Here is a 20,002-nt window from a genome sequence, read left to right as displayed (position 1 = left end):
CAGAATAACGGCACATGTTATGATCATATCATAATAAGTGGTGCACTGTCATGCTGTGTTATTGCTATGACTTTGAATAGCAGCACTGGTTGAAGCCTCTAAGGGACTTTTGTATAAACAGAAACTGAAGTCAGCCGATGAAAGTGAGATTTCCATGCTGAAGGCTGTTTGGTGCTCAATGTTTGTAAGCACAGAGTTTCTATTTCCACTGAATGACTGCAGGTCACCAAGTTAGGAGTCTGTTTAATGCTAATAAAGGATGTGCTGTCATTTTAAAGACTACAAAGGTATAGTTTTACAATAGAGTTTTCAATTTGAGATCACACAACAGTCAGTATCAGTATTTGCATGCTGTATCAGTATATTTTTATGCGATTCAATTCAATTTAATTTATACGGCGAAAAGAGTGCTTTATATTGAGAGGTAAAGACCCTACAATAATACAAGGAAAACAGAAACCCCAGCAATCATATGACCCCCTATGAGCAAGCAGTTTGGCGACACTGGGAAGGAAAAACTCCCTTTTAACAGGAAGAAACCTCCGACAAACCAGACTCAGGAAGGGGCGGGGCCATCTGCTGCGACCAGTTGTTTTATTTTTATTTTATTTTTGTAGCTTCTATTTGTGCATAAAAGAGCAATGCCACACAAAAAGTATAAGATATAAACATATTTTTGTTTGTTTATTCATTTTATCTCATATATATTGAACAATGTCTACATTGTGCTTTACGTTCAAAGAGTTGTTCTGATAGAGCTGCCGTTTTGTTTGCAGTTAATTAATGCAAGAAGTTTACTGTTACGGGTATAATTAGGTTTGTTTCTCAGTGTCAATTTAGTGACCACTGTGGTTTCCTTGGAGCTGTGAGAGCTGCAGCAAGTGCAGTGTTTCTGAACTTTTTAAGGGCTGGTATAGACGTCCGACCTCTGTGATACTGAACAGGACAAGTTTCAGACTTTGATTTCCTATATTTTCCATATTGAAACGTTTCATAACACCCCGTATTTGGGATTGTGTCCGGAAGCTCTGCCAAATCAAACTGCCTGCTGTTGTGACCCCTCGTGAATGAAGGAGCAGCCACAAAGAGCTTACCTCTACTGTACTAGTTCTTAATAAACTGGTATAGCAAACTTTAATGCTGTTGTAAGCAGACATAGTTGTTATCTGGTGTATTTGTTAACAACTTAACAAAGCTAATGCATACTATTAGTTAATGAACACTCAAAGGGACCTATTATGTTCATTTCTAGCTTCATATTTTCATTCTTTGAGTCTAGTGGAGCATTGCATGATTCAAAATAATCCTTATTTAATTTAAACTAGGCCAGTAAGAGATAATGAATGGTGGAGGGCATAACACAGGCAGCAGAAAGTGGATGTTATCCACTTGTGGGGATGATGATGCCCGAATGCTAGAATTTTCCACTGATGAAAGCGAAGCAAACACTCAGCTGGCAGCTGAATTCCAAATCTTGTGAACCTTTAAAAGCGTCTTATAGAAATCTTGGCGTATTTGCTACATTAGTTGGTATTAGTGGTCCTATGTGAACATACATTTATTAAAAATGTCAAATAGACACAGAGGATGAGCATTGTTGTTTAACTCAGTTGTATTTCTTCAAAGTTTTTCTCTGGTAAAAACGTCATCTCTGCATCTCTTGGCATGATGTGCAGTGTCCTTAAGAAAATGAGGAAACTGGACAAGTGGAGGACAAAAGAAGAGGTGGCAGGCCTGAAAAACTATCTATTGCAGATAGTTGAAAGGCACATCCACTTAAGATCTGACAGAGGACCTGACGATTGCGTCTGGCCTTTGGTTGATCCAGCTGCTGTTCACCTACTCATCAGAAATGGTCCCAGTGGAAGGGTGGCTGTCGAGAGGCCCATCTCAAGTCAGGGAAACAGGGAGTACAGATGCAAGAACAGGATGGAAAATAAATGGGAACAGCTCTAATGGAGTCATCCAAATTTGAAACTTCTGGCTCAGATTGGTATCAGTATGTGAGTGTCTACATGGTCATGGTTTAGGGCTGAATTTCAGCCAGTGGTGTTGGGTTTTTGTCAAACCTTCTGACATTATAAACACAGAAAAGTACAGCCAGACTTTACAACACACTCTGCAATCACCATGCAACACAGACGGCGTTGCATAGTGGATCAAAAAACCAGCCAACATCCAAAGAAGATCTTTGAGTTTCCTTCAAGAAGCCTGGAGATTTGTTCCTGAAGACTACTTAAAGAAATTACCAGAAAAAGAGAGATCAGGCTCCGTTGGAGAATAAAGATGGCCACACCAAATATTGACTATTGTCAGTACTCACATATTGCATTTCCACTTATGTTTGCACACGTTTCAATAAATCGCTGTATCTATCTCCCATTTTCCTGGCAAAATATGAAGAAAAGCAGGGCAGTTTTTTGCACAGTTCTCTATGTTGAGCATTTCTATTCAATATATTTCCACTATTTCCTTTTGCAGGAGTTTTCCTCTACATGAAGAGTTTCTGTGCCTGTTTCAGCCTGTGATGTAAAATTCAATACTATGTGTGTGTGTTATTGTGTGATGTCTTCCAAATCCCATCTAGTACCAAACACAAAGGCAATTTTACTGAGGCAGCTTTAGCTTCCGTAATAGTTTAGGATTATCCTCAGCTATCCAAAAAGTAGATCACACATCCATAAACCCACTGGTAGCCCCTAGCTGCTGCATGGATTCCTCCTACCCTCTTGGATAAGACTACTGTAACCCAAATCCTATCAATAAGAAGTCTTCCCACCGTAGAAGTATTGGTTAGGCGTCAAAAACTCTGACAAAGTAAAAAAAAAGCTACGTGAGCGCTCACATCTGACTGCAGATCATTGGCTGCACGGTACCAGCGTTAGCAATTATGCATGCACGGTTACACGCCTGATGTAAATTTTAGTACGACTTAGAAAAACAAAACTACTATACAGCAGTTATAATAAATGTTTTTATATTACTAAGACTGCATGACTAATTGTAAGTGAGACGAACTGTTTTTAGGGATGCTAATTATCACCTGCAGAGCTTTACAAAATCTTTCAGCTCATTTTTTGGTTCTCTGGTTCGCTGTCTATTTTGATTCAGTCTCACCACTCTCATCAACCTTGTTCCAAGCAACAGCGGGCAGCTGTTTTAAAAGGAAATCACTCTATAAAAAGAAAAACTACCTGCTTTCAGATATTTCTCTCGAGCTAGTGGAGGAAAAAAGGACTATAGACTTACATTGAACAAGGGGACAGAAACATGACTCCAAATTCACGCCAGTGGGAATTTATAAATGTTTCAAAACTGATTCATAAATTAGGCAGCTTTGATTTAACGTACCGCAGGGCAGCTGCGGCTCAGGAGGTAGAGCAGGTCATCAGAGGGTCAGTGTTTCAGTCTCTGGCTCGTCCAGACCCGAAGCTTGAGACTTAACCCCAAATTGCCCCCAGTGAATCTATCATCGTATGAGACTGTGCAACAGATGAAAAGGAATTAAAAGGAATTAAATGCATAGAATAAAAAACTGTCTAAAAGGACGAGGGTGACTTGTAGTATCAAAGCAGCCTAAGTGCTCAATAAGAGTAAAAAATGTGCTGCAGACAGACAGACAGACTATTTATCACCTCAGAAAAAGCACTGGAGACGTTTCAAGATGAAAACATTTGCAAATGTTGACAAATTGGCTTCATTCCTCATTTCTGCCTGCCTGGTTATCATCCTGTGGTCTTTTGACCTCAGGTCCATTGTAACTTAAATGCTACGTGCCCCGTGCTCTTTACTGTTTTGGCATAATCCTATTGTTTACAGATGGAGATGATGCTTTTTGCATTTAACTGTGTATGTGTTTGTATTTTTATTTATTTATTTTTGGATAAAGAAGTCACCTAAATAGTCAGCCACCAGGCGGGGGCACTGTTGCGCTTAGCGGCGCCGCAAGAAGCCCCTGCTTGTGGAGCTTTATTTTCTATTTTTACTTCTTGTGAAAATTTGATGTCTTCTTGTGTAGATCAGTGCCATTCTCCTGATCAAAACATATGACCCAGAAATTCAGATTTACACACACACACACAAAAAGTGACAGAGAGTGATCAAATTTAAATACACAAACACACAGAGGCAGCCAAGCACCCCTTACACAGCATCCCTGTGTGTACCATTTAATACAAGGATTTGTTGGGACTCACAGGGTAGCCTGTTGTCATCTGTCTGTTGAAGACTGTTTAGCAGATTCATACAAACACCATAACTCTTTTTTAATGCAGATATGTTTCATCTAAATAAAGAAAGAAAAAGAAACAGAAAAGATGTGAAAAATCTGACCCTCTGCCAAAACAGGTAACTGAATTCCCATTTCTGTCCTGTGAAACGATGCTGCTGCCAAGCCTTTTCCTGCTAACTGCACAGCAAAATTAGTGAAACTGTTAAAAAGTAATGGCGAAGTTGTTTGGAGCATTCAGCAACTGAGAATACTGCAATTCTTCATGTGCAGTCTTACAGGCTCTGTAGCTATCGCAAAAGAAGGCCACTGATCAGAGTGCCCGTGAAGAGTGGTTGCCATGGCAACCTCACAGTTTATCAAGCTTTAGGCAGTGAAGAGAAAGAGGTCTGTCTTGCGTGCACACATGTGCACACACGTGCGCGCACACACGCACTCACACTATAGGCCTACAGCACAATAAGATGGAATACATGAACACTTGACTGGTAATGAATCTGCATAGCTTGTCTTATTATTTTCAGCTCTCAACAACATGAGATTAACACGTTAACTGAAAACATGCTTCTATAAGTAATTCCATCAGTCAACTTCTACTGTGGTTAGCAAACATAAATATATAAAGCCTACATACTGAGGCGAGCAGGTGGCAAGGCGACAGGGTGATTAGAGATTAGCTGCATGACTGGAGGCTTGCCGATTTGATCCCTGCAAAGACCAGAATTTACTCAATGTTACATCCCGATGTTTTGGCTTATTCAACCACACTGTAACAAGATACAATTAAGGATTTTTCAGTTACCCAATCAGAATCAAAATTATAAATGAAGCAGATTAGAAATTGTTTGGTACAACCCAGTATTGTTGATATTGAGTACCACAGCTATAATAGAAATCTCAGTTTGCAGTGAAATTGAATGGATCAATTACTAGAATAATTTGATATTTTCTTGCAAAGGCTTAGATAAGAACATCTATACCGCTCTCATGCTTGTGTGTTGCGATGCGAAGCTCACACCAGATTGGAGTCAAAGGAAAATGGCTGAATGGACTAAATATGTAGACGAGTCTGCTTTATCTGTTCCTGTGTTGCAAGCATTTTCTTTGTCTGCATCTCTTCTCTCTCTCAGACACACACAGTTTTGTATGTCACTGCCATTTAAAGGTAAGGTAAGTAAGGTAAGGTAACTTTATTTATACCTAAAGGCAAGGTAAATTTGCTTTACAGAAAAATGACAGCATTTGACATCCCTTTAAAAACACACATACCTAGTAAATATATAAAACTCACTGTGACACATACTTTAATATTTCGAATCAAAAACAGTTCTTATTTAATTCAGTGACAGCAACGGGGACAAAGCTATTTTTATAACGCTTTGTCCTGCATCTCGGAAATAGAAACCTCCGTCCTGAGGGAAGAAGCTGAAATTCACCCCTTAGAGGATGGGAACCATTTTTAAGGATTGATAAAGCCATCCTCTGTACCTGCTTAGAGTACAGGGAGGCTAAACAAGACTGTGGCTCACCTATCAGACGGCTGGACCATCTCACTATCTGATTTAGAGAGTTTTTCTCTGTGACAGAGGTCTGACCAAACCATGCCACCAAACAAAAGGATAAAACAGACTCAATAAAAGAACGATAAAACAAAGTTAACATTTTTTGGTCAATGTGGAAATGAACAAGTTTCCTAAGGCAATAAAGGTGCTGGTGACCCTTTTTACAAACTGATTTGCAATTTTGATCAAAGTTCAGTTTTTCATTTATTATGGTCCCAAGATATTTATATGATTGTACTTGCTCTATTTTCTGACCTTTAATTAAAGTGACTCCGTGCCCATTTTGTTGTTTCCTAAAATTTTAGATATGTTCAGCTGGAGATAAGACTCCTCACACCACTGAACAAAGTCATCAATGACTGGACCGTGGTTAATTTCACCCTCTTTCAGTAAGCTGACAATAACAGAGTCATCTGCATATTTAATAATGACCCTGTTTTCATGTCTGCCCTGACACATATTTGTATAGAGAGTGAATAATAAGGGCGATAGGACGCAGCCTTGAGGAGAACCTGTGGAGGAGAACACTGGGTCAGACAGAACCCCATTTATTCTCACTCTTTGTGACCTGTCAGTTAGAAAATCTAAAATCCAGCCCAGCAGGTTTTTCCTGATTTCAAACTGTTCTAAAAGTCTTTTAATTAAAATATGGGGCTGTGTTGTATTAAAAGCCGAAGAAAAATCAATGAAAAGAAGTCTTGCAAAAGTCCCTTTACTCTCTACATGTTTAAGAATTAGATTTAGTAAAGTCAAAAGTGCGTCCTCCACTCCTCTGTTGGGCCTGTATGCAAACTGCATTGGATCCAGCTGACCTTCAGTCTCTTTCATAATCACATTTCTGATGATTTTTTCAAAGACTTTCATGACAACTGAAGTGAGGCAACAGGCCTGAAGTCGTTTAGAATTTTTGGACGACTAGATTTAGGGACAGGAACCACGACTGCTTCTTTCCAAAGAGAGGGCACATGTTGTGTTTGCAAGGATTTGTTAAAAAAAAGGCGCCTTTTTGCAGATAAATGCCACTATGTAGTTTAAGTAGTTTGACGGCTGCCTGTATATATAGCTTCATGTCTAAAAAACGTTGCCAGCAAAAAGTATGAAACACATGCACACTCAGTGTAGTCAGCCTAAGTACATTTTGCAGTGATAAAGCAGCTGAGCTCACAGCTAATGGAGTGACATCGTAGATCAGAAAAGCAACAATTTTGAAACCAGTTTGAAGTGTTTACCCTTCTTAAAATATTTCAGACTTATGTTGGTATGCAACCGAGCTGACATGGTAATGCTTGAAGGACTGTGTGGATTATTTTTATCTCACTAATTGGTGAGAGCAAGTGTTTTAAGGCCCATTGGAAGGTAAAACATGCTTCATACCCCTTCCTTTAATTATGCTTTTTTCTGAGGTTATACTAACTGAGAACCTGTGACAGTATCATAATTCCTAAATGGCCACTTGAGACTGGCTACAAAAGTTAGGCAGCACTCATGGACTCTCATGTTAAAATGATTCATTTAGGAACAATTAAGAAAAAAACATGATAAAAACTGCTGCACAAGAGGGTTTGTTTGTTTTAGTTTTAGCGCTTACCTGTCTAAACTATATTAAGGCTTACAGCTGCAACATAGCTGTGAACCTACAGTAAATGAAGGCAGGGTACTGACACAGGTTCATGACACAGACCCTGATCTTCAACAGGTAACAAAATCAATGATGAGCAGTCAGGTTTGCAGCACTGTAGCCTCCATTTCTAACTGTGCACGTTTCTAGAATGAATGAATGCGGCGGCAGCTTTAAGGTCTCTTTGTTCTGGCATCTTTGTTTTGTCAGTATTGTATTCAAATGTAAACACTGAAAGAAAGCTCATATGTTTGCCCTCATTAGCACAGATATTGGTGTTAGCACGTGGGACCGTGGCTTCAGGTTTACATTATTAACTGGTAAATATGTGACAATGTGTTCCATTACAAGTCTCCATTTCTACCTGTACATGTCTCTTCACTGGTAATCACTTTGAAGTCTGAGCTGCTTTTCACCCTTTTGTGTTCATACAGAAAATGACATTACCTTTCAGGTCATTTCACGGAGTAACTTGAAAGTAATGTAACAAGTAATGTAACTTAGTGTACTGTAAAGTATCTAGCAAAATATTATACATTACTTCAACCTCCAACAACCTCTCGCCAGAGAAACTGGAATACGAATTCTTCCTCAGCGATTGCTGGCCACCAGGGGGTTACTGATCAGCCTCTGGACATGTGGGACTGAAGCTTTAGCAATCAACTTCACAGTGACTGCACATTTTCCCTAGCAACCAGTGGTTACCAGGTAGTTACCCTCCAGTTTCTACGCCTGTTTGACCAGGTATTTACTGGCGAACTTTGCCAAGATTCGCTAACACATTAGAACTTTGTGGCACCAAAATGGTCACAATGTCAAACTCAAAGGTTTAAAATGCAAACCACGGGGCATGCCATGAGTAAGACAGGTTTGAGAGCATGTGCGATTGGTGCCTTCAGCTAGCTACAGGTTGTATATCACCTTAACAGATTCAATAAATATTTCAAATGCAGGCCGGTAGAGCAGGCACAATACAAAGTGTGTGGCTTTTACAAACTGTGACAAGCCCGACACAATACTGTTATATGATGAAGCTACAAATGTGCTTCCCCAGTCAACTTCATTTGACACACTGTTAATGAGAAATAGCATAATAAATTATTGTGTCACCATGTAAAATAAATGAGAGAATTTAAATTTTGCGACTAGCAAACATTTTTAGACACCCTGAAAGATGTGCCTAATCTGCACCGTGGTTGGCATTTTACTGCAGGTCTGCTGTCAGGTCTGCTCTCAGTGAAGCAGAATGATTAAAGAAGCAGCAAAGTAACACTTAACACAACACCTTGACAAGCAGACGCTGGTCTCACCGCTTCAGACATAAATAGGTCTAATCTGAAAACACACGCACACACCAGGATATCTGCTGAAAACAGAAGCGACAAAACAAGCGTTCTGTCATACACGTAAATATCATAATCTCTCTTAAAGAGCGCTTTGGCAAACTTTACAGTGGCACAGGTAAATGGCGCCAATATCAGGTGCCAAAGACAATTTATCACGCTAGAGCAAACACTTGCCAAAAGGCTGGCTTTCTTACATCATGCATATTTTACCCACATTCTCACACCAATCTTTAACGGTGCCATGCTGAGTGCATCATGTGTTAACTGTTTGCACGACTGTCGTCAAGTCAGGGAACAGCAATCATCTTTGAGCAACATACACCAGAGCGGCGACTGGATTTGGTAGAGATTTTTTCAGTTCTCAGCAACTGTGGAGATCACCTGACTTGCTCTAGAGCACTGAAGCATTTGTAATGCTGAGAGAAATACTCCAGTTTATTTGGTTCTCACCGTCATGCTCCCTACTGCACAAACTGTATTCAAATGTTCCTGATGTCATTAGCTAAAAATGTCTTCTTAGTACTGACATGTTCAGCCCTGTCCTTTCATATCCAGTGATGTCAGAGAACATCTCTACAGTTTGCCGGCATACAAGCAAAACCAGCCGTTTTGATTACAGTGGATTTATTGACTGCCGCGGATAGAGAAAATTATGTCAACAAACCAAACTTCAGTCATGGGAATTACTTGTTGAACCCTGTGAAAGAAGTCTCACTTGACTGATCATTAGCCTCCGTTTAATAGTTGTGGTTAGAATAAATGACATATCACAGGAACTGTAAAACCAAGAAAACCAATTAAGACTTAAAAGTCACTGAATAGCTATAATTATTGTGTGTATTCAAGTACAGTAATAATGGGCTTGCTACTACTAGACTCGGTGAAGAAGTGCTCTTCTCGTGTTCATTTATACTGCCTTAAGGCAAACACAATATCCATGAAGGGAATTCTTTAAAAACTTGCAGTGAATGAAGTGTTTGCAAACCTTAACAGAATGCTTTTTCACACAACCTGCATCTAACATGTTAAAGATTTTAGCACCTGTATTTTTAACAGGGTTCTTCAGGTTTTGTTCAATTATTTACTCTTACACAGATGAAATAGTCGTGTAGAGATGTGAAACGTGCACACAAATCTCCCCAGTTCGAGTCATTGTGCTTTTGTGTTTGAGACCCTGAGGCATTCATGGTCCACAGAGGAAGAATCCACAGCCACTGAATTCACGGGTGTGTCTTGAGGGGGTGGGCGACGGTGGGCCGCTCACCTACCGACCCACTAATGAATAAGCGACCCAGTATCACGGCAAAGCGTGTAATAGACACGCCGCTCCCACTTTGCTTCTTTGCATACAGAAGTTGCTTCACCAGCAGGAGGAGAAATATAACGTATTTAAAACCAAGAAGTTGGTAGAGAGCAAATAACATATCAGGTACATTTAAGGCTCCTTAATCACCAGAAACGATTAAGCTAGGTGGCTAATCTAAAGGGAAATCAGAGTGTAGTCATTTTAATTAATGATTTGTTGTTTTTGTTGTTTTTGCTTTTTTATTGTCTATTAATTTTAGTTGTATTGATGATGTATTTGGCTTCTGTGAAAATATATGTTTTATTGTAAAATGTATGTATTGTGATTGTAAGCCCAGAAGGGACAATGGTTGAAAATTAGCAATAGCTATAAACGTACGTGCGTTACATCAGTTTCATGTTTTGTGCTTGGACACTGTCCCTTTTAAATAAAAAAAAACAATAATAGAAATAATAAATGGTAAATGGTAAATGGCCTGTATTTGTATAGCGCTTTTCTAGTCCCTAAGGACCCCAAAGCGCTTTACACAACCTGTCATCCACCCATTCACACACACATTCACACACACTCACACATAATAAAATACCTCCTTCTGCTCTCACTGCAACTTGTGTATTTTTAAGTTATGCTACTTTCTGCTTCCACTCTTTACTATATTTTGAATGTAAATATTGTACTTTGTATTGCATACTTGTTATTTACAGGTTTTAGTTAGAAAATGAAAACAACATTATATCGAAACTGTTGTACAGCTCTTATCACATAAAGTGAGCTTGAAGCATGCCCAGTGGTTTCTATGACATTTTCTACACTGTCTTTATTTTTTATTAAATACCACCCCCCATCATGTCCTTGGGCCCGCCTGTGTCCCATTCATTAAAAAAATCCTGAAAGCGACCCTTACTGAATTAAAATTAAATCAATGGAAGCAATATCTTCTATTACCCTGCAGTGAGGCAGTTTCATGCCCGTGTTTTGGTAATTTACTCCTATATACGGTAAAGCTAATGCTGGGGCAGTATGTGCATTGTTCATAACAGAAATTTTGTCTGTCAGAAGCACTGCACTTTATGCATCGTTTTTGTTTTTTTAGCGTTATAACTGCAAAGACAATGCAATTTAAAAGACAGTATTTTTAAAAACAACCCAGGGATATGAAAGATCAGGTTGATTTGCTGCCTCTGTACAGCGTGATATTTAACACAGCACCTTAAGTAATCATGGCGTTTTCAGAATATGACAAAGCCTTCCTGTCAGGAGGCAGACAGACTTACATTCCCGAAATTCATAGGCAATTATTGCTTCCTATTTATAGATCTTTTCCAGGGCTTTTAATACTGTTGATCACACTATTCTCCGACAGATATTACTTGGCACAGAAGCCGTGGTGTGTACACGATGACAGACTCAGTTTGATGTTCTCGCTTCAATGATTTCTATCTGTCTTCAAAGGAACTCTGCGGCTGTGCGCTTGAATGTGCTCCTTTAACCATTTCAGCTGTTAATCTGAGTCACAATGTCAAATGTTAATCTTTAACAACAGACTGATGATGCAGCTATGTGGCTTTGCTAATGACGTTGATGCACTTAGATCTTTGACAGCGTTTCATTCTCTATAAGCTGCATCCAGTTTACTGATGAAACTAAATGTTTGCTTTGTTTTCTCTTTTGTTTGTTAGTTTTGTTGGTTTTAGTTGTTTTGTTTTTTTTAAAGAAGAAATTCCAAAAGAGACGAGTTTTCCTTTTAAGGTTGTACTTCAACCTGTGCTGAATTCAACTTGCTCTATGTTCATTGTGATAATAGAGTGAATGCACTGAAATTCACATATTTAAAGAGCATAATAGGTCTGCACTGTCTTTTTTCTTTATTATTTGTTTGTGTTTTTGTTTTTTAGGTTTATTTTAAAAATTTCTTTGTTTTTGTTTTAATGACATCCATTGATAAATATTACTTTCCAAAAAGTGCTTGAATTTAGAACCACGTTGCAAAGAAAGGACACCAAAAAAATGGAAGGACTGCTTTTAATACAACATTTTATATGATTTGATCATTGTGCTTTTACCTGAATTTCTTTTCCGTTTTTTCCATCTATTGTACAGTGCGAATACCACGGTTCAGAAATAGTAGACCAGACTAGATGGATAAATGTTCTTCATAAACCTAATGTTACGGAAAATTGGGGTCAGTTGTAATATTTTTTTCACTTTTTTTATCATAGCTCATAGACTACTTAAAACATAGCCATCTTTTGATATAAGAAAAATACACGTGCACCGAGCGTTGTGATATTTTGATACCATGATAGCATTTACAGGATATTGTTTTATAGTGATATCATACATGAAACTGTTACTCAATAAGGCCCATTTACTAGTTGTTTTTCTCTTTCTCTCTGACCCAAGAATTAATGTGTAAGACTCACAGGCTGGTACCCCAAGGTCGAAAACACCACAGAGACGAGACCACTTCCTTACTCCCATCCTCCCTTTTTCTTTATCTCTTAGAAAAAGGCTCGTTAAAGGCCAGGTGGTTTGTTTCAGAATTCACTAATGAAAGAACTCTGTATTCTATGTCTAGGAGTGTATTTTGCTGGGATGATCATAAATTGTAGCTGAACTGATAAACTACACACAGGATACTTCTTTGCTCACAAGGCAGGAAGACGTTTCCTTATTTGGTCTGTACCGGTTTGAACTGAGAACTTGCTGACACACGAACCTTTTTTTCCTCTATATAAGCTGTTATGTACTAAATAAACCTTTGAGTCGATTGGGAAGACAACCTAAAGCAGTCTCTGTTTTCTTGTTCTCCCAAGCTGCTCCCGAGCTCGTACTAACACGCTGAATGGCATACCTGAGTGTTACTTTAAATAATTAGGAATCTTAGAAGGAAAGGACAGAACTCTGCTTATCGCTCGTGCCTTGGAGGGAAAACCGGGATGGACATTTTTTTCCTTCACCGAGTACAACTGATATATTTTTACTATTACGCACAAAATAATATTCTATGGAAAACTGTGTCCTTGATAGATGCTCCAACACTGAAAAAAGCTTCATATTAATCCACTGTGGCAATGTGCTTTGTTTAAGCACACCAGTACATCTGATCGAGTTACCTTTATCACAGTTATTTTGTAAGGTTAGACTCCAGATGTCAGACATATTATTCAACTACTTAAAACAAACTATGCAGGCTAAATGACAATGAAAGAAATGTTGGTAAGTTTTATACGTTTTGTTAATGTCTAACTTTGTATGCACATAAAATGCCTATATTAGACTTTATTTTATACAGTAAATATTTATTGATAAGCTCCTTTATTAAATAAAACATTTCAGTGTAAGATGTCCATGAGTCAGGTTTACTAAGCAAAAGCTGGGTTTTATTGTGAGAGAGAGAGCACAAAATATAGGGAGTAAAATATTTAAACTAAGTGAGCAAATGGATTTACTGATGTTGCAACGTACAGTTAACTGCTAATGGCACTGATATTTGACACCCCCAAAAAAGGGTGTGTCTTAATTTTTCAGCTTTACTGAAACGATCTGCCTGCGCTTGCATGTAGAAAACTTTTTTAAATGACCTGTAAAACCAACCACACTATTTTACTGTTACTGTGCAGCAGCAGCACTGTGCTAAAATTCTTCTTGTCTACAATTGTTTTTGTTATCGACTAACCAAACGATTCAATTCATGTGAGTTTAAAGCTGCAGTCGTCTAAACTTTGGGCAGCAGAACCAAAATCCTTTACGTCCATAAGGGTGCACAGACCTCGCTCCTGTTCCAGAGCCAGAGAGAAAGCCCTGCTGAGCACGTGCAGAGTAAGGGCCTACTCACACTGGGACACCTGCCTCGTCCATTCCCTAGTACAATTGTCCCCCCACCTCACTCCCCTGCTGGCCTGCCGTCACACTGCGCTAACGATCCAGCCCTCAAAAGCTTCGGATTGTCTCAGCATCCTAAATCTTCTCTTTTGCTCTCGCGCTCTCTTTCACGCACACATTTTCTTTTTAAAAGAGCTCGTAAATGAGGTTTCTACTTCTTGTATTCTTCGATTTAAATGGGACCGTTTTTGGAAGCTCACATGCATTTTTAATTTAATACAGCAGGGAAGGCGTAGCTGCGTGGGTGCAGTTAGTGATCACACTGCATGTGCTCCACCATGCCCGCTTACTTTACGCTTAAGTGGGCATACTGTGGGTGAGTAACACACTCTAGGCTTACTTGTGCGTTGTACGTAGGTATGGCACTAATGTATAGACTTTGGGTGAGAGATGAGTACAGTTTCACCCCTCTAGCTTGTTTCTTTTGGAGAAAGTGAGACTGTTACAATTCCCTCCAGCCTTCAGCACCTTATATATCTCCAGTTTATGCAAATGTGATCCAGTGCATCCTTGATGAAAAGAGATTTCAGTATCTCATAATATTCAGGTGAACTGTTTTCACCAAGCAATAAAGTTATAAACCTCAAGGCAGAAGGGAAAATATCAAGAACAGTCATCTGTTTAAAAAAGAGCACTTCTTCTGTACTGCCGTAACCTTTGAACTCTTGGCCTGTGTTAATTAGAGGTCAGTTTTTTCATTGAATAGCAAAAAGTAACCGGGCAAAGTGAGCATGTTCACGCACAAACTGAAATGATTCCCTGTTTTTTTCTGTGTACGTTCTCTTCTTACTCAGCGGCCCACCTGGCCACTGCAAGCTTAATTCTTTGTCGTGTACATGCTTGTACAGCACACCACCCCTTTGTTCTCTGTGAATTAATACTTGCCGCTTCACTGTTAATCTATAGGGACAATTTTTAAAGAGTTCCTTCCTTTCATCTGATGTTTTCATTATGATGCAACATGGAAATTTCTGTGCAACCTCTGAGATCTTAATAGATTTAAGAAGGGGAACTGGCAGAAGGGGGAGAAAAATGTGATTATTTCAACCAATTTCTGGGTTTGTCTGTGATAGTGTGTGTCGAGTTGCTTGCGGGCACAAAAAATGAGGATGGTGTTCTGTTAACTGTGGGCAGTAAAGTTGATTTGCACATTTCAGCAGCATCACAATTATTGTAACAAAGGGTTGAAGCCTAGTCTAAGACTGTTTCCTTTCCTAAGACATTCCAGACATTGAAACGTTTGCACTGGGAAGATGATCCTTTCCAGTGTCTTTGAATCCTTTATGCATTACATTGTAACTTGATTGATGTATGAGAACCATCTCGAAATGAGCCATGCAAAAAATGTTTGGATTTCATTCAGTTTAGTTCACTGTGACCTCCATTTACCACGGCTCTGTAGTATTACCTTTGAGCCTGCACACAGTATCTCTCCCTCTGTCGCCCACCAATTCGAGAGAGGTTAAAAAAAAGTTGAAATTTGCTGTACTTGGTGTCCTTCAGTGAACACCCATGAGGCTCAATATTTGGAGTAAAAAAAGTGGTGAAAATGGATTAATTACAGCGGTCACTTTCCACTTGCAGCCCAGGGGACTCACCATAGGACAGCAAGACTCACCTAGTCTCCCACCGCTCCTTCCATCTGCCATGTCACACCTACTGTTTACAGCCGGTGCACTACAGCTCCTCAAGCCCACAGGGCACAGGGGCAAATTTGAAATACCTGGCTTGGTACAGGATGCCTGAAAACTCTGAGAGCAAAAGAAAGGTGATGGTTAAGGGTCGCATGAGGTTGAGGTTGAGGTTAAAGTGGCTCGACAAGACCTATGAAGCTTACCAATGTGTGTGTGTTTGCGCACCCGTGTGTGTCAGCTGCTCCCTGTGAAAGCACCACAGGATTTGCTATATCTTTGGCAGTAACCTCCCTAACAGAGAGGGAATGTCAGCGTGGCAATGCAATGTCCTCCTGCCTCTCTGTGACTTGTCACTCACCCAGTGGGCTTTTTTAACACACTTCATTCTCCCTTTTTCTCTGGTCCTGTAGGGATTTTCAACATGTCTCTCTAGTGAGTGAAGCATATTGATGGACATTCAAGCGTTCTTGCACCAATGCCTTCACAGTATCCCACATTGACCTGAATTGAGAGTGGAACACCTAGAAACATGACCAATGGTGTCAGAATTCAGCGCATCATAGCTTTTTCAAGCTTTCGAGGCGCATGAAATCATCAAAAGAACCGAATCATTCCTCTGTAAATGATTGCATTTTGCAGAATAACTATTAAAAGGACATTATGCAATGTGCAACTTGGCCAACCATGTCTCCTAGAAATTGCATTCATAGTCTGCATTTAAGTGTTAGTTAAAGTGCTTGCATAGATTTTATGGATGCACAGACTGGCATAGTGTTGAATCCTAAGGACCACTTTCACTAAGGTGGTAGTTTAGCAGTGCTACCTCGCTGTTTGTGGATGTTTTTTTTATTTTAAAGGTGAGGTCAGTAAATACTTCTTGTACAATACTGACAAAAGCAAACTGGCTCTTCAGATCGTGGGTAGGAACTCAATATCGTTGCCTTTATTTTACCAGGAAGTCTGCTTGAGATCACAATCTCCTTTACAAGATAGCAGCCAAACTGATATATATAACATAAAATACAAATCCAAAATATCTAAATATCTACGACATAAAACATTAAAATAGCTTCTCAAAAGAAACATCTACAAGTCTCCTTCACTGCATTCGTTATTTTGCCTTTAAATTCATCAAAAGAAGCGTAAAGTATTCCATGTTTAAGGTGGATAGTAAGAAAATGCTGTTTCCCCAGATCTGTCAGGACTGTCAGGCACATCAAAAAGCAACCGTTTAGATGAGCGTAGCTGGTAACTGTTGCTGGGACAGACAATTTTTAGTTAGAATCGATTTACAGAGAAATATACCAGTGTTGTTTTCTTAGAGTGGTTAGTGATGGACAACCCACCAAATCATAAATGCAGTGGTGAGTCAGACACTTTGAACTCACAATAAAATGTAGAGATGAATATTAAACTATACAGAGAGTAACACAAATATGTATTTAGTTACAAATTAAAGATATGGAAGTGATATACAGTAGCATTAACAAAAGAATTACTTTTTAAAAGGAAGCATTATTTGTTCTGAAATCTAAACTGCATCACTAATCTCCCATGAGATCCTATCAACACCTAACCATCCACACTCAACACAAGAATATGAAGTTGATACACAAGAAATCATTATTTTTGCTGAGGATATCAAGAATGATTTCAAATTCATACAGGGATCATGGGTCCTACTGACTGATTCACCTACTTGAACAATGTGAATGTGAAACATGAGGCCCCAGTTCACACTCAGCGCTTATGTGTGAACACAAAACGTAACAACCCAAAGCAAAGTTGAAAACCAGCCGAAAGAACGAGTAGAAATGGAAAGTAGAAATGTAATGCTCCAAGCCACACTCCTCATAACTGCTTTTGCTACCTGATGAAGGCCAGGCTCCGTCTGCAGAGCTGGGGTTGCTCAGCTTTAGCATCATTCTGGGTTCTCTGCTAGCTTTGCGCTAGCATGCTACCTGATGCTTGGGAGGAAATTTCCGTCTCGGATGCAGTTTGCACTTTACCATCGCACTCTTGGTCCTTCTTGAAATCAAAATAAGAGTGACGTCCATGTCTACACTCTTGTGTAGATAGCGCCACCGTCTTCCACCTCTGTGCTCTCAAACCGTTCTATCGTGCTGAAAGCTTTATAATACACGTAATGGCATAGTTTCAACTGTGACTACTGAATTTAGCACAGTAACACACTACAATGTTGGGTTACTGAAAAATGTAAATGTGATTACAGTAATGCTATACTTTGGAAGCCATTGCACTGATTAATGGTATAGCTTTAATGGTTTAGCTTGCTAAACAGAGCTAGCTAAAAATAAATCACAGAATGGAAACCAGGCAGCATCATGAACGATGTGTATATTTTTGGTGACATTTTTTAAGGAGCAGGTTTGACTTAGATTTAGCATCATATCAAGGAATTGTATTATCATCAGCTGGCATCTGGAATAGCAGGTCATGCTGGCATTTAGATTCCATCATAAAAGTCATCACTTTGAAGATGACAGTCAGTTGCTAGCCTACATTCTCGTTGCCTAGGTAACCCTCTAATGTATTTACTACCTTGTCATATCTCTGTTTGGGGTCTCATTCATCCAAGTCATTGTAATTTCAACTGCTTGAAAAGAAGACAATTGATCTCCTTTAGGTTTGTGAAGCCTCTCATCCAAGACGCTTCCTCAGCTCTAAAATAGCTGAAGAGAGTCCCAGGTATTTAACCCCTAGAGGCGCTCCTGTGGGTCATTAACCCACTATTAATCATGTTAGTTGTCACATGAGCCAAGGTGTGAAAATAGGCACAGGCCACTGCCGTCACTACAGCCAAGGTGTGAAACCTCTGTAAGACATTGCCCCGCTCTAATATCATGTGAGCTATTGAGGTCACTTGAAGCAAGGTGTGAGTGGGGATTGACATCCCTGAGAAGAGATCTCAAGTCTGCTTTGGTGGTGGCTGATAGCTGGTGTCTATGTCCACTGTGAAAGACTATCACTGAGAGAGCGAGAGAGAGAGGGGGGGTTGGTCAGCACAGTAACCTTGCAGCAAAAACGTCCAAAGTAACCTGGTTACCCACACCCCCATGCAGAGCCCACATGCACCACCATCACCCACGTGGGCTACAGCGTCCCCCTGCAGTCCCACAACATGCTTATTAGGTTAACTGTTAATTCTAAATCTGCCATAGGCGTGAATAGTGTGTGTTCTGTGTTAACCTTGCAATAGACTGTGCAAGGTGTACCCCACCACTTGCTCCATTACAGATAGCTTAACTCCAATCCACCCATAACCCTCACACAGGATGGGTAGATGGATATCTCTGTGTTATTATACGGACTTTACAATATATATAGTGCCTTGCTGCAACTGTTGTTGTGATTTGGCACTATATGGATAAAATTGAATATTGGAGGGCTGTGAATTTCTTATTAGCTTTTTTTTCTTCTCCATATTGGTTGGCCTTCGCAGGACTACCGGCATTTATGCAAAAGAAAGCAAAATGCCTTAATGTACCTTTAGAAAGCCTGTGTCTGTTCAGTGCCTGTGTTGTATCACAACACAATTAAACTCCAGCAGATATTTTGCTTATTATGAACATATTAAGCTGGGGGATGACAGGATTCTCACTTAATGTTTTAACAGCTGCGTGTGCACAGCAATAAGGTGAGGGAGGTAGGTGAGGGGAAACAGAGACAAAAGCTTGCTTTGTTTTTAACTCTGAGGGCGAGAAAAGAATGACTTCTGTAGCAAATCGATATTAAGTCTGCCATGAATTCTATTGTGTTTCACTGACAGCAAAGGTAAAACTCCACATCGCGCCCTCACTGTGAGATGAAGCCCTCCCCTTTGCTCAAAATGGAGCCTCCAGGCAGACTTTGTCAATCGAGCGGTTTGAGTGTTGCCCTCACTGCTAGCAGAAATCTGCACTGGCTCTTCTCCCCACGACTGTGTGTGACACACTGCAAAAGCTCCTGGAATACTGGGCCATCATATTATCGAAATAAACACTGCAGGTGCGTCTGTCTAGCAAGCAGACAACAGATGTCACAAAGAGGGCTGAGAGAAACTCAGATTATTGACACTTTTATCCACGAATGTCAAACCGACTCTGAATTACTGGGAAAATGCTGTTAATGCCATAAAATAAACAAAATGCAACATTCTGCTTTCTTTAACACATGAACAGTAACATCAGAGCTTCATCAGCTAAAGCCACTAAACATTATTTCTGTCAGCTGGCCAAACGTTGTAATGAAACTTCAGGTAGCAGAAATGAAAATCCCCCAATAAAACAAATTTAATCTTAATCTCTGTTAATGATGACCTCTGTGGCTGCTGGTTCCAACTCTGCTCATACGATTTCATGAAAACTGACAGCTGCCCTTGAGAAAGAACATTTTATTTACGTTCTCAGATATTTTTAGCTTT

This window comes from Copadichromis virginalis, linkage group LG15 (assembly GCF_057382275.1).
Source record: "Copadichromis virginalis isolate Kocher_CV1m ecotype Utaka linkage group LG15, C_Virginalis_male_GT1.1, whole genome shotgun sequence".
Classification (NCBI taxonomy): Eukaryota; Metazoa; Chordata; class Actinopteri; order Cichliformes; family Cichlidae; genus Copadichromis; species Copadichromis virginalis.
The sequence above is the reverse complement of the archived record's forward strand: the minus strand, read 5'-3'. Positions refer to the sequence as shown.